Here is a 17,467-nt window from a genome sequence, read left to right as displayed (position 1 = left end):
TTAATTTGCACACATGAGATTCTCTATCTTGATTCTCATATCCTTCTAGTTATTCAATATAGAAAATATAAAGAAAGAAATCTTGATATCTAACTTCCAACCTACAACATTAGCTATAATGGTTCTAATATTAGTATATCTAGCAACAAGAGCAAACGTTTCCTTCTAATTATTAGCTACACATCTAGCTTAATATTTTCAAAAACTTCCATATGGAACTCCCTCTTGATTCTTAATATAAAATTGTGGTAAACAAGTCTCATGAAGATTGCATAATATAAGAATCAATCAAGGAAGGCAGCCACAAATCAAGGATGAGAAATGTCAATATTTTCCTTACTTGACTTTTACAAAATGGACCCATAGCATAAGTCATTATGATCAAGGCATACCTTCAAGTGAAGAAACCAAGCTCCCTCTTAAGCTTGAAGGCATAGTAATTCAATAATCTCTTGAAGAGAAGCATCAACATGATTAAATATCCCAATAGAATGAATTAACATGTAAAGTAACTTATCTCTTTACTAACTAGACTTCCACCATTGACAACATATGCTAAGATTTCTCAAAAGGATATTGCCAGTCTATGATCAAATTCAACCATAGTGTAAAGCTACACAACATTCTAAAATTGTTTTCCATAGTTGTGATGAATAAATGATAAACAATTAGTACCAAACCGGTACTGAGAGGGGGGGGGGGTGAATCAGTACAGACAAAAACACTTTCCCTAAACCGGTTTGACTGCAAACACTACACTTGACTAGCAAGCAATAACACCGGTCTAAATCAGATTACTACTGGTAAAACATAGTGAGAATGTGAAAGACATAAACTAGTAACTCTTAGCTTTTCACACAATCTAATACCTCAATTCTACTTCACCCTTATGCATAAAAAAGTAATCTATCATCAAAAATATAATGACTGCTAGTTCAACATGTTTTACCACTTTGACATAAAACACTAAACCATCACATGAAAGGCATCACACATGACACACTGATTTTTCACGTGGAAACCCAACTGGGAAAAACCACGGTGGGGATGAATACCCACAAGTTGTTCTTGAACTCTTTTGAAGTTCACTCTATTAGGAGCCTAGTCCGGTTAGAGACTTTTACAATAGGTTCTGGTAGGGATCACCTAGTTAAGGGATGGCAAAATACCCGTTTAAAGGTTAGAACCTTGTTAAAGGTTACCTCACAAGAGGGTTTGAAGAACTCATTGAATTGAGTCACCCTGTTAAAGGATTTACACAAAATCTAGTTAAAGCTACCCGGTTAAGGGATTTTCCAGTTGCTGAAATGGTTAGAAGTCAACAGGTAATACACTGATCTGATAACAACACTCAATGCCAAGGCAGATCCACTTTAGCTCCTCCTCTTCTACAATCACACTCTACAGGTATCAACACACTTCTCCAGTCTGGCAAGAATCAAGTATCTCTGCACTTGGATACACACATAACATTTGCCAACAACTTCAATAATGAAAACATCATCGACCTTATAGGAAATAGATAGGTTGGTAGCATAAACCCTAAACCCTAAACATTTAGGTTTTACATTTCAATCAGTTCAATCTTGACCGTTAATCATACTGCATTGAATACAATAGTCTTGAACAGATCTCAAGATGTTCTCCAACGTTCATTCTTTGCTGCTTAAGGAAGTTGATAACCCATCATGCACTCTCCACTATTTATAGAGACTTCACACATTTCTGAGGTAGATAGGGTCAATCTCCATGCAAGATCCTCGAGGAAATCCTTCATGCGCACAAGGTTGACATGGCAACACTATTAGGTCTTCATTACAATGCTAACTCATCACAAGATGTCATCAGTTGAATCACACAAGCTTGGAATGCATCAATCAGAAACCCTAAAGTTGAGACTACCAATCAGTAGTCATGCCAAATGAAACCCCAATACAAAACTTCCATTTACCGGTTCTCATTCCAACATACCGGTTCGCCTTGAGAAAACATACCGCTTCACTTTTTCACATATACTGGTTTACATCATCATACCAGTTCTCTTGCCAGTTTGCTTACTATAATATACCGGTTCATACTTCACCATATTGACATCAATGACAACATACAATATCATCATGTCATCATGCTCAACACATATGTCAACAATCTCCCCCTTTGGCATTGATGGCAATATACAAAGATATCTCTCTGCTTCACATCTTCTCCCTAATACTGTCAATATCTTCTCCGCTTCACATCTTCTCCCCCTTTGACAACAATGCCAAATTGGAGGCATACACATCTATGTTCCACTATGCTGCTCCCCCTAAGGAGTAGCATCCTTCAACACACCAATCTTGAAAAACATATATCAATGTAAGACTTGACTGATGTGGAGCACACACCTTCAGTTCACCTCTTGAAGGGGCAACACCCCTAATTCACCTCTCAAATAGGTAAAGGTAGCCTTCGATAGAGGCTTGGTGAATATGTCTGCTAATTGATCCTTACCGGGAACATGTTCCAGTACAACCTCTTTGTTCTGAACCTTCTCCCTCAAGAAATGATACTTGAGCTCAAAGTGCTTGGTTCTAGCATGTAAAACTGGATTCTTGGAGATGTTAATTGCACTTGTGTTGTCACAAAATATACTTACTAGTTCAAATACAAGAACTTTGAAGCCATTTAATACATGCTTCATCCAAATTGTTTGGGTGCAGTTCATAAATGCTGCAACATACTCCGCTTCTACTGTAGATTGAGAGATACAACTCTGCTTCTTACTCATCCATGAGACTAGTATACCACCAAGAAAGAATGCACCACTGGTTGTGCTCTTCCGATCGTCCACATTACCATCCCAATTAGCATCTATAAACACTTTCAGGTTGAAATCATTACTATATGGATACCATAATCCATATTCAATAGTTCCCTTCAGATATCTAAGAATCCGCTTGACTGCTACCAAGTGGGATTCTCTTGGGCTTTTCTGGAACCGTGTAGTAATGCCCACTACATGTGCAATGTTTGGTCTGCTATGTACTACATAGTGCAATTTACCAATCATTGATCAATATTCTTTCTCATTTACCAACACTGAGTCATCCTCTTTTGATAATTTACAACCGGTCACCATCGGTGTACCAACCGGTTTGCTGTCTTCCATGCCAAAGGTCTTCAACACCTCTTTGACATACTTGGACTGAGTGATAAAGATTCCATCTTTCATTTGTTGAATCTGTAGTCCAATGAAGAACTTAATCTCCCCTATAAGTGACATCTCAAATTCCTTCTTCATCTCATATGCAAAATCATGACTCATCTTGTCATCTCCACCAAAAATTATGTCATCAACAAATACCTCATAGATTAGGATCTGATTTCCTTCCAACTTTAGATAGATATTTCTATCTTCACTTGTTCTCTCAAATCCAATCTTCACAAGATGGGAGTGTAAGCATTCATACCATGCTCTAGGTGCCTGCTTCAATCCATACAGGGCTTTATGTAGCCTACACACCATGTCATTGTCTTCTGATAGGGCAAACCCATCTGGTTGCTCTATATACACCTCCTCTTCAAGTATTCCATTTAGGAATGCAGATTTTACATCCATTTGATATACTTTGAATCCCTTGAAGGCTGCATATGGAAGAAGCATATGAACTCCTTCCAATCTGGCTACTGCAGCAAAGGTTTCTCCATAGTCTTCTCCTTCTTCTTGAGCATATCCTTTACACACCAGTCTGGCTTTGTTTCTAACCACTGAGCCATCTTCATTTATCTTATTTATGAAAAGCCATTGGTACCAATGATATTTTTATGCTCAGGTCTGGGTACCAAAGACCATGTACCATTCTTTTCTATCTGGTCAAGTTCCTCTTCCATTGCCTTGATCCAGTCTTCATCTTTATCTGCCTCTTTAAATGTTTTAGGCTCAAATTCAGAGATCATGCAAGAATTTTCTCTGACCTTTCTTCTTGTAAGAATTCCTACATCCTTGTCTCCTATGATCTTCTTTGGATCATGATTCAACTTTACATACCTAGGAATGATCTTAGTTGTTTCCTCTTGTTTTTCTTCTTCATCAGCATCGACATCTACCGGTGTAGGAGCACTGTTACTGGTGCTAGGATTTTTTGCAACCGGTTCCCAGAAGGTTACTACTGGTTCCTCTCCTACTTGCTCACTGTCGGTTTCCTTAGGTTTCTCAGAGGTTTCAACTCTAACATTGATACTTTCAACAATTCTTTGAGTCCTATTGTTGAAACACTTAAGAGCTTTACTCTTGGTGGAATATCCTAGGAATATTCCTTCATCACATTTTGCATCAAACTTTCTCTGATGTTCACTCCTCTTGATATAAAATTTGCTACCAAACACTCTAAAGTAGCTTACCACTGGTGTCTTACTGGTCCAATACTCATAAGGTGTTTTATCCTTACCCTTTTTAATGAGTACCCGATTCATTGTGTAGACTGCAGTGCTCACCGCTTCTCTCCAAAAGGTGTGAGCAACTTTTCCTTGGATCAACATTGTTCTGGTTGCTTCAACTACAATCTGGTTATTTCTCTCTGCTAGGCCATTTTGCTGTGGAGTCCAGGGGGCAGATAGTTGCCTCTTGATGCCGTTCTCTTCACAATACTTGTTGAATTCACCGGAAGTGAATTCTCCTCCTTGATCAGTTCTTAGGCACTTAATCCTCGTACCACTTACTTTTTCAACCAGTGCTCTGAAGGATTTGAAGGTTGAGGAAGACATTTCCCCCAATTGACACTCTCTGCACAAAGAATTCTCCAGTTTGCTTAGCATAGGCGATCCTCTAACTGCCTTGATCTTACTGGCCTTCACAATATTATCAAAGTTTACATGGCAGAGTCTCCTATGCCATATCCAACTATCATCAAACTTAGCCATTAGACATGTACTGATATTTGCATTTAGCTAAAATAGGTTACCTTTTGTTTGCATACCGATGGCTATCAGTTCACCATTCTTTCCTTTGATTTTGCATACTCCATCTTTGAATTTCAGAGTGAGTCCATTATCATTCAGCTAGGCAACACTCAAAAGGTTGTTTCTAAGACCTTCTACCCACTACACATTATCAACACTGCTTTTTCCATTCAGAGAGATGAACCCTCTGCCTTTTACCATACATGGTGCATCATTACCAAAATGAACCACACCACCATCATACTCTTCCAGAGATAGAAACTTACTCTAGTCACCAGTCATATGGTGAGAACAACCACCATCATACTCTTCCAGAGATAGAAACTTACTCTGGTCACCAGTCATATGGTGAGAACAACCACTGTCAATAATCCACTCATTGGAGTTATCAAAGCGGCAGACAAGAGCCTTCTTGTCTGACACATCTTCCTTAACTGCTACAAACACAATGTCTTCACTTTCTTCATCTTCTGATTCCCCATCAGTGACACCTTCATCATCTGCTACAAAATAGTTTCTCTTGTTTCCTCCTTTAAACTTCTTGAACTTCTCCGGTTTGTCCTTGTTATCACCATTAGGACAGTTTACAATAATGTGTCCTATCCTATTGCAAGAAAAGCATTTCAAAGGGAGATTACCTTTGTATTTACCTATTCCCTTAGGAAGTCTCTTGGCAAGAAGATCTTCAAATTCCATTAGGATCTCCTCATCATCCATTTTTCTGCTTTGTCTTGGTTCACAACTGGTTCTTGCTTCTTTTCCCTTTCTAGATGGTGCAGCAGATGCTCTAAAGGTTGATTCAGTCTTCTGAATATTGCCATCATAATTATTTAGCTCATATGCAGTCAACTTTGCAATGATGGAGTCCAGGGATACTTCTGTCTTGTCTATAGACCTCAACTCCTGAATAGCAGCAACCCTTATTGCATAGTCTGGTAATAAGGATCTCAAGACTTTGCTAACAACAGTGGAATCATCTATTTTACCACCTGCACTCTTGATGTCTCCAACAATAGTTTTGATTCTTATTCCATATTGTTGAATGGTCTCTCCTTCAACCATCCGCATGTCTTCAAACTTTCCCCTAAGGCTCTCTTCCTTAGCTTGTTTCACATGCTCATCACCATCATAGATATTCTCAAAAGCATCCCATACTTCTTTGGGATTGTCTTTATCCTGAACGTCAATAAACTCAATGTCAGATAGATTGCTGATTAGGGCTTCCATGACTTGCCCATTCTCCTAAATCTCTCTCTTTTGATCATCGGTGAGAGTACCGGTAGGGATAACATAAGCATTCTCAACATAGCTCCAATGTTGAGCACCCATGCTTCTGATGTATATCTTCATTCTGTCCTTCCATATTTTAAAGTTGTCTCTGTTGAACTTTGGACCTTCCCTCTTCATCATTAGAGTAAGATCTTTTCCTCAAGCGGTTAAGCTTACAACATAGAGGACCTAGAAGATGTTCTGATACCAATTGATGAATAAATGATAAACAATTAGTACCAAACCAGTACTGAGAGGGGGGGTGAATCAGTATAGACATAAACACTTTCCCTGAACTGGTTTGACTGCAAACACTGCACTTGAATGGCAAGCAATAACACTGATCTAAATCAGATTACTACCAGTAAAACACAGTGAAAATATGAAAGACATAAACTGGTAACTCTTAGCTTTTCACACAATCTAATACCTCATTTCCACTTCAGCCTTATGCATAAACAAGTAATCTATCATCAGAAATATAATGACTGCTAGTTCAACATGTTTCACCACTTTGACATAAAACAGTAAACCATCACATGAAAGGCACCACACATGACACACTGATTTTTCACATGGAAACCCAACTGGGAAAAACCACGATGGGGATGAATACCCACAAGCTGTTCTTGAACTCTTTTGAAGTCCACTCTGTTAGGAGCCTAGTCTGATTAGAGACTTTTACAATAGGTTCTGCTAGGAACCGATCCTGCTAGGGGTCACCCGGTTAAAGTTTAGAACCATGTTAAAGGTTACCTCGCAAGGGGATTTGAAGAACTCATTGAATTGAGTCACCCTGTTAAAGGATTTACACAAAAGTTAGTTAAAGCTACCTGGTTAAGGGATTTTCCAACTGCTGAAATGGTTAGAAGTCAAGAGGTAATACACCAATCTGATAACAACACTCAATGCCAAGGCAGATCCACTTTAGCTCCTCCTCTTCTGCAATCACACTCTGTAGGTATCAACACACTTCTTCGGTCTGGCAAGAATCAAGTATCTCTTCACTTGGATACACACATAACATTTGCCAACAACTTCAAAATGAAAAACATCATCGACCTTATAGGAAATAGATAGGTCGGTAGCATAAACCCTAAACCCTAAACATTTAGGTTTTACATTTCCATCAGTTCAATCCTGACTTTTAATCATACTGCATTGAATACAATAGTCTTGAACAGATCTCAAGACATTCTCCAACGCTCATTCTTTGCCACTTCAAGAAGCTGATAACCCATCACGTGCTCTCCACCGTTTATAGAGACTTCGCACATTCCCGAGAGCCTTTTATGAAGAGATGAAGAGAACCAAGTGTTACACAATCACAACCCTACATGATAACCTTATTCAAAACATTAAACACTCATAGAACAAAAAATACAATCCATATAATGTTAAAAAATTTGATGCAAATCAAGAGACACATCATAAGAGTATATAATTCCAGAGCAGCAAGACTATTGAGAATTTCAATACTTAGATAGAATACGGTGCATCAGAACTATGCAACAAGTATCATAAAGGATCAAATCATGGTATGAAGATAGTAAGGTCAACATTGGGCATAGATACTGAATAGGATGACTAAGACATATTACCTTTACATGCCTACCACATGAATGACTAAGGTTACATGATTCTGAATCTCCTATAAATTTATTCATCCTCCTATTTGTTCTTACTGTTATATCCATCATAATACTCCTAGATTTATATCTGAATACACATGTTGAAGTCTTAAGTACCAAGGATGTATTTAGATCAATGCCTCAATTCGGATCATTACACATTCATAGCAAACCACATCAAATAGGTTGAGAGATACACATACTCAAAATATAGAGTACAGAATAACTAACTTCAATAATTCAAACTGGAGTAGAACAAATTCTTAACACAAGAACAAGGCTCGAACTAGGGTGAATGTTATAAACCTTAGGAAGAAATTTATGCAATACTAAGATCTAAAAACAAGTGCACAAATCGACATATGAAAGCACCCTCAGATGAAGTAGTTAACAAGCAAGAGAACTTTGTGCACTAGATAAGGCACCAATAACAATAAGCAAATCAGATGCAAATCTCCAAACCAAGTGGACCCTACAATTGTGAATAGAGGAATGAGAACACCTTAAATATTATTCTTGCTATCGTCCCATCGATGCCTTCAATTTGTCAAGCAAACATTGTTGTTGAACTTTCTGATTCACGGTAGACTTCTTGAATTTCTTTAGCTCATCTAGATCTGAAGGGTTAGTCAGATCCTTATCTTCCACAAACTGTAACAACTCTAATTCTTCAAGAACAAGGAGGACACGAACCTTCCAAGATGTAAAATTTAGGGCACCTTCAAGTCTGTCCTATACTTTCAGACCTGTAACCATATTGCAAAAATAAAGAAGCAAACTGAAAGTGAAGTACAACTAATAATTTGATTATTTAGAATGAACCTAAAGCTCTTATACTATGTTAATTTTAGCAATCAGATTTAAACAATAAACATCAGAGATCAGAATGCAATGAAGATCAAACATAAATCATGCGGATGAAAAATATTCAATTTATTTAAAATTCAATTTGTTATTTGAATATATTTAGAGCTTGACTTTGATTTTTGAAATCATGCACATGCATTTGAAATTAGGAGAAATTAGAAGAATTAGAATTAGAATTAGAATTTAGAGAATTAATGAAATTGGATGAAATTAGAAGAATTAGAATTTGAATTTGGAGAATCAATGAAATTAAATGAAATTAGAATTTGGGGATTTGGAATTGGAAATTAGAAGAATTAATTAGTTAATTAAATAATTTTAAAAAACTATTTAAATTTAAAATTTGAATTTAATTAAATAATAAAGATTATTTAAATTAAAGGATGAAAATCACAATTAATTAAATAATTAATATTTAGAAAAAAGGGTTAATGATTAATTAAATAGAGATAGAAATTGAAAATGAATTTATTTAAATAATAAAGATTATTTAAATTGAGGGATTAATAATCATAATTAATTAAATAATAAATATTTAATTAACATTAGAAAATGGTTTAAATGATTAAATGATAGTAGAATAAAAAATAGAATAATTAGTAAGATGACGAGGAAATATGAATTAGAAGAATAAGATTAATTAACTTAATTAAATAATTAAAGAATTATTTAACTAATTAGAGGAATAATTAGTACATGATCAATGAGACATTTTTAGGTGTCTACAATGGCTATATAGGGTTTTGCCTTAGTCAAATCCTTTATTTTGGTGATTTCCACCTCCACGAATAACTGATAATGTAATGAAAAAGTGTGTGCAAGAATCTTGTGTGTATGCCAAATCCAAAATGAACAAGAAAGTAAATCTAGAGTTCTACCCTATGCTTTTAAGAACAAACCCTAAATGATTGTATATGTAAATGTGAATGTTTCAAATAAAAAATGCTACAATGGATCTAAAGAATGAATGTAAATCTGAAAATGAATATTTTGAAGCTCATATAAAGACATGAAAATAACATGAAACCATACCAAACCCTAAGGGAGAGGTACAATCCAATCACCAGTCGATGATCTCCTATTATTCTTCAATATATTGAAAGCTCTTAAGGGATGTTGAAAATGCTTGATGTAGACTTGATAGATGCTTGATTTTCTATTGTAGAATTTATAAAACCTGCACTTTCACTTCATAATAATGTCCTTCAATCACTAGATCTTAGATCTTTAAATGAGGAAATATGTAGGAGACCCTAACTGTGTTTTGAGTCATAGGCCAACTTAGAAATGATATTTTTTGACAATATCTTGGATTTGAATATTAAAATACTACCAAAACATGCTCTCAAAATTCAAGGAGAAAAAGTCGGGACCATGTTGGTACCAACATGGTCCGAACACACAGTTCGACTAAATTTTTGCCAAATTTTTTGGGGAGAAAGATATTGTGATTTTAAAACAAATTCTAGGAGTTTGTGGAAATTTGTGATGTCTATAAAAAGGGGCACTCTTAGGGTAAAGGGTTAAATTTTATGATGTATAGAGGGATAAGAGAAGACTTTAGATTTAATTAAATGCTTAAAGGGAATTTGAAATGCAAGATGCAAACACACTAAGGCGGGTGCTAACCTAAGCATGGAAATGTACCACCCAATTAAGGGTGTACAATTTACATGCTAGCTATTTGGAGGAATTGATTATGTGCTGTAATGATGTTTTGTCATTGATGTCAACACTAGCTATTTTGGCTACTTTATCGGTATCCTTTTGGTCTCGGTAAGTTGTTTGGTTTCTGGATGGATTAGATCATGATGATACGGTATACTCTAGTATGCTTTGGCTTATGGAATTGGCTTAGATCTTCTATTCACGCTACTTAGACTCATGTTAAATCAGTTGGCTTTGATTTGGTGATCAGATGTTATCTTATATGCTAGTAAGCTTGGTTTGTTGATCAGCTGAGGGTGTCACCAACAGAGTTTTGTTGAAGATCTTTAATGTTATGCATAAGTGGTATTGGTGCAACTTCTAGTAGAGATTCAGGATGCTGATGGTGATCATGTTTGAGACTTGGCTGATTGGGATCATTGCTTTAGCGTGTGTGGACCTAAATTGGGTCCGATACTATCTAGGTTATGGTCTGGCTTAATGTAACGTGTTGATTGGAATTCTCGATGTGTTTCGAGGATGTCTTATGGGTTGGATATTATTTGTTTGGTCTCAGGCCAACATGTTTTGTAATTATGTAATTGATTTATTGTCTGGTGGCCGACCTTATTGTTTATGGTTGAGGGTTTGTATATATATGATGTAAGATCTCATTGTAGATCATGATGTATGGAATATAATGGATAAGGAAAGGATGTATAGGAGCGAATAATGTAATAATAATTCATGCAAAGGATTTGGTCAATCATTGGTGATCGAGTTGGGTTTATGTAAGAGGATTAAATCTTTCGGTATTGAGCTCAACTAGAACTGTATTCAGGAATAGGAGATGCTATCATTTCAGTTCATTCTTCCTTTCGGATTGTAGTTTGGATTTTTATGTAGTTTGTGAGACTCCTTTTGTAATGAGCAATGTGCTCTAGGCTGTTGGACTTCCTGCAAGTGCAAACACCTCAATTTGTAATCACATACTTACTAGAGAAGTATTATCCGATTGTGGGTAGGCTTCCCGCTGTGGTTTTTCCCTTTATCGAGTTTTCCACGTACAAATCTTGGTGTCATGTGGATGGTATTCATTCTCTAATTGTTTCTTGTGCTTAATTGGTATATCTACTATTTTGGTAATTAGTTTATGCATTCTGGTATTGCTCTCATGTGTTTTGGTATTAAAATTTTAATTGCCTAAGGTTCTAGTAATTTGGTGACAACTGATTCACCCCCCCCCCCCCCCCCAAGTTGTCTTTCGGTTATTTGAAATGTCTAACAATTGGTATCACAGCTCTGGTCCTGTTTTCAGAAGCTTAACTACTTGAGGGAGATCCTATGATGACTAACAGTTCAAGTTCATCTAGTTCATCTACTACTGTCTTTCAGAGAGAAATTCTTAGGTTTGATGGAACAAATTATAGAGTATGGAAGATTCAGATGGAGACTCATTTGAGATGTCTTGGTACAGAAATTTAGGAAACCATAGAGAATGGTGTTACTCCTTTTAATCCACCATCTGGCAATCCTCCTCTGGAAAACTTGGATAGGGAGCTTGAGAATGATTGTAGAGCTAGAGAAGCCCTCCTTGCACTTTTTGATTAGTAAATAATGGGACTGACAAACAAATCATCAACAAAGGCTATATGGGAAAAGTTGGAGACTCTTAATGAAGGTGACCCTACTGTTAAGATTGCTAAACTTGATGTTTACCAGGTGAGATATAAAAATTTGAAGATGGAAGAAGAAGAAAGGACTACTGCATTCATGGAAAGGGCAAATGAAATTGTCATGGGAATTCAATGTTGTGGTGGAACTCTGAGTGAAGATGAAATAGTTTCTAAAGTTCTGAGAGATTTACCATCGACTTATAAGATGAAGGCTATTGCACTTAATGAATTGAGAACAATGGCTAATACCTCTGTCAATATGGATATCTTGGTTGGGAAATTGTCTGGTTTTGAGCTTGAAGAATTTGGACCTTTTGGAGCTGTGAAGTTTGAACCTTCTTTTCATGTATTTACATCATCAACTGACAAGAAATATTGGAAAGGTTTGTATGCAAAGGAATTAGATGATATGAAGAGAGAAGGTGAAGAATTTGAGCAACTTGAAGCCCTATTTTCTAGAAGAGTACGTAAATAATTGGTAGGAATAAGTATGAAGGAAAATCACCTTATAAATGTTTCGCATGTAATAAGATAAGTCATTTTGCATCTAGATGTCTTGAAAGGAATTCAAGATTTGAAGAAAGATCTAGAAGATCTTTTAAGCCTAACCCTATATATCAGAACACACATAAGTACAAAAAAAATAGAGATAAATCATGTTACTTTGTCGATGAGGAAGGTGTGACTGATTCTAATGATGAATCGGCACAAGACTCTGCTAGTGGTTACAACAATGGAAAGGAATGGGTGTTCTTGGCTATCAAGGAAGATGATCTGGCACTAGAAGGGAATGTAACTGAAGAGAAGGCCCTTGCTTCTAAAATTGAAGATAAGGATGAATGGGTAATTGACAGTGGATATTCACATCATATGACTGGAGATAAAAGAAAGTTTCTATCTTTGCAAGAGTTTGATGGTGGTCTCGTTAGATTTGGAGATGACAAAGCATGCATGATCAAAGGAAGAGGAACTATATCATTAGATGGTAAGAACAATACAGATAATGTTTATTATGTTGAAGGTTTAAGGCATAATCTTTTGAGTGTAGGGAAATTGGTGGATAAGGGATGTCAATTACAATTCAAGGATGGAAAATGCAAAATTATTAATAGATCTGGTTTGGAGATTGTAGCCGATACTTAGACAAAAGGTAATATATTTCATTTGAATTCTGGTGAGAAGACATGTTTGATTGCACAAATTGATGAGAGTTGGCTTTGGCAAAAAAAGGCTATGTCATGTGAATTTTGATTGCATGGTAAAGATCAGTTCAACTAAGGCAGTTATAGATATACCTAAGATTGTGAAGCTCTATAATCCGATATGTAAAGAATGTCAAATGGGAAAACAAGTCATAACCTCTTTTAAGAGTATACAAGAGAAATCTAATGATGATATTGATATTATTCATATTTATTTGTGTGGCTCTACTAGAATCAAAAGTTTTCAAGGTGATAGATATTTTATGCTAATCATTGATGATTATTCTAGAATGATGTGGGTTACTTTTCTAAGGGAGAAATCTGAGTCTTTTGAAAAGCTTAAAATATTTAAAGATAAAGTTGAGACTGAGACATGATTGAAGATTAAGTGCTTATTAAGGTTAAATCATGGTTGATAATTCACATCCGGTGAGTTTAATAGCTTTTGTGAGAAGCATGGCATAAGGAGACAATTTTCTGCTCCTTGGACACCTACGCAGAATGGAGTTGTGGAAAGAAAGATAAGAACTATCTTGGATGCTAATAGAACCATGTTGATGGAAACAAATCCACCTCATATCTATTGGAGAGAAGTAATGAGTACAACAGTCTATAAACTCAATAGAGTTCATATCAAAGGAGAAACTGGTAAGACACCTTATGAATTATGGTTTGACAATATACCTATAGTTAAGTATTTCAGAATCTTTGGTAGTAAATGTTATATCAGGATAGATAATTTCATTGGAAAATTTGATCCTAGATGTGATGAAGGAATATTTATTGGTTATTCTAATGATAGCAAAGCTTATAGATGTTATAACAAGAGATTGCAGAGAATTGTGGAGAGCGCTAATGTCAAGGTGGATGAGAAAAATAGAAGTTAAATCAGAATTTATGAGCAAGAACCGACAGTGGAAATGATCATAACTAAACCAATAACACCTTTACCAGAACAAAATGTTGAACTAGTTACTCCAACAATATCAAAAAAATCAACAGTAACTGAAGAATAGGAAAGAGGAACAAAGAGTCAGAAGACTCCTAGGTATGTAAGGTTGAATCATTTAGAAGATCAGATCATTGGGGATAAGAACAATGGAGTGATGACAAGAAGAAGATTGGAAACTAATGAGGTATGTTTAATTTCTCAAGTTGAACTAGTATCAGTAATTGAAGCATGTAAAGATGAATGTTAGATGAAGTATTAGATTAGATAGAAAATAATAATACATGGATTTTAGTTCCCTGACCTAAAAGATAAGAATGTTATTGGAACTAAATTAAATAAATATGGACAAGTTGTAAGGAATAAAGCTAGATTGGTTTGTAAAGGATATTCTCAAAAGGAAGGAATTGATTATGGTGAAAATTTTGCACCTGTAGCTAGGATTGAAGCTGTAAGATTATTTCTTGCTTGTGCTGCACATAAAAACTATAAGGTTTATCAGATGGATGTTAATTGTGCTTTTCTAAATGGGGATCTTGATGAGGAAATTTATATTGAGCAACCTGATGGTTTTTCACTTTCAAATGATAAAAACATGGTTTGCAGGTTAAAGAAAGCCTTATATGGATTGAAACAGGCACCTAGAGCTTGGTATGCAAGGTTGGACAAATATCTTTTAAAGCTTGGTTTCACTAAAGGTAATGCTGATAATAATCTATATTATAAAGTAATTGATGATGGTATACTAATTATTGAGGTCTTTGTTGATGACATAATTTTTGGAGGTGAAGATAAGTTGTGCATGGAATTTTGTAATATGGAGAAAGGATTTGAGATGTCTATGATTGGGGAAATGAAATTTTTCTTAGGTTTGCAGATTACTCAGATTGATAAAGGTATTTTCATCTGTCAAACTAAGTATGCTAGGGAGATGTTGAAGAAATTTGGTATGGAAGATTCTAAACTAGTTAGTACTCCTATGGTTACAAGTGAGAAATTGACAAGGAAAGATGAATCTGCATTGGTAAATCCTACAAGATACAAGTCTATGATTGGAGGTCTGCTATATTTGACTCAGACTAGACCTGACATAATGGATGCTATTTGCATTGCATCAAGATATCAAAGTGATCCTAGAGAAAAACATGAGAGTGCGGTGAAAAGGATTTTTAGATACTTACAAGGAACATCTAAATATGGTTTGTGGTACCCTAAAGATGATGACTTTACTTTATATGCATATACAGATGCAGATTGGGTAGGTGATGTTGATGACCAGAAAAGTAGTTCTGGTGGAGCTTTCTTTCTTGGAAAGAAACTTATTTCATGGACCAGCAAGAAACAATCATGTACTCTTTTATCTACTGCTGAAGCTGAGTATGTTGCTGCTACTACTAACTATACACAAGTTCTATGGATGAAGCAAGTGTTGAAGGACATAAAAGTGCATTGCAATGGATTGATAGTTATTCACTATGATAACTCTGCTGCTATTGACATATCAAAGAATCCAACATTTCACTCTAAGACAAAGCACATATCTATCAAGTATAACTTTTTGAAGGAGAATGTGGAAGAGAATGAAGTTAGATTGGTTTATGTGAACACTAAAGAGCAGATTGCAGACATCTTCACTAAACCTTTTCCTAAAGAATCATTTGAGTACCTCAGAGATAGATTAGGGGTTTCTGCCCCTTGGACAAAAAACTAATTGATGCTATTTGGAATCAGTCTGGTATGCATTATCAAAGATATTATTCATTCCAGATTGATGTGGTGATGCTACCACTCAGGGGGAGTGGTTAGTCTTGTGATTTAGTGGTTTATGTTTTTGCTTTGAAATTTTTGTCAGATCTCTAGCATTTATGTCAAAGGGGGGAGATATTAATGTGAAAAACTGAAGGAGCTATATACATTAGGGGGAGAAATTTGTAGAACTTAGCTGCGATATCATCTACAGGGTGAGTATGGATCAAAACTTCATTGTTATATTCTTATGTGGGAGATTTGTTTGACATTTCTTGGCACTTGGATGTTTTTCACATCTAGTGTTTCCATCAATTCCAAAGGGGGAGATTGTTGGCCATTTGGAGGAATTGATTATGTGCTGCATTGATTTTTTGTCATTGATGTCGGCAATAGCTGTTTTGGCTGCTTTACCAGTATCCTTTTGGTTTCGGTAAGTTGTTTGGTTTTTGGATGGATTTAGATCATGATGATCCAGTATACTCCAGTGTTCTTTGGCTTATGGAATTGGCTTAGATCTGCTATTCATGCTACTCAAATTTATGTTCAGCCAGTTGGTTTTGATTTGGTGATAAGATGCAATCTTATATGTTGGTAAGCTTGGTTTGTTGATTCGGTGAGGGTTTCATCGGCAGAGCTTTGTTGAATATCTTTGATGTTATGGATAAGTGGTGTTGGTGTAGCTTCTAGTAGAGATTTAGGATGCTGATTGGGATCATTGCTTTAGCGTGTGTGGACCTAAATTGGGTTTGGTTATATCTAGATTATGGACCGACTTAATGTAATGTGTTGATTGGGCTTCTCGATGTTTTTCCTGGATGTCTTATGGGTTGGATATTATTTGTTTGGTCTCAGACCAACATTTTTTATAATTATGTAATTTCTTTATTGTCTGGTGGCCGGCCTTATTGTTTATGGTTGAGGGTTTGTATATATATGATGTAAGATGTAATTGTAGATCACAATGTATGGAATATAAGGGATAAGGAAAGGATGTATAGGAGAAAATAATGTAATAATCATTCATGCAAAGGATTTGGTCGATCATTGGTAATTGAGTTGGGTTTATGTAAGAGGATTAAGTCTTCTGGTATTGAGCTTAACCAAAACTATATTCTAGCATAGGAGATGCTATCATTGCAGTTCATTCTTCCTTCCAGATTGTAATTTGGATTTTTATGTAGTTTGTGAGACTCCTTTTGTAATGAGCAGTGTGCTCTAGGCTGTTGGCCTTCCTGTAAGTGCAGGCCCCTTAATTGGTAATCACATACTTACTGGAGAAGTATTATCTGACTATGGGTAGGCTTCCCACCGTGGTTTTTCCCTTTACCTATTTTTCCACGTATAAATCTTGTTGTCATGTGGATGGTATTTATTCTCTAACTATTTCTTGTGCTTAATATTGAACACAAAATACCACAGAGAGGGGGGTGAATTAGTGGTTCTTAAACTTTGTGACTTTTTGAGGCAACTTCACAATACTAGTTAATATCTCCAGCACCAAACTATCAAATTGGTAAAGAAAAAGTGAACTAAAGA

This window comes from Cryptomeria japonica, chromosome 5 (genome assembly GCF_030272615.1).
Source record: "Cryptomeria japonica chromosome 5, Sugi_1.0, whole genome shotgun sequence".
Classification (NCBI taxonomy): Eukaryota; Viridiplantae; Streptophyta; class Pinopsida; order Cupressales; family Cupressaceae; genus Cryptomeria; species Cryptomeria japonica.
Note: the sequence above shows the minus strand (reverse complement) of the source record.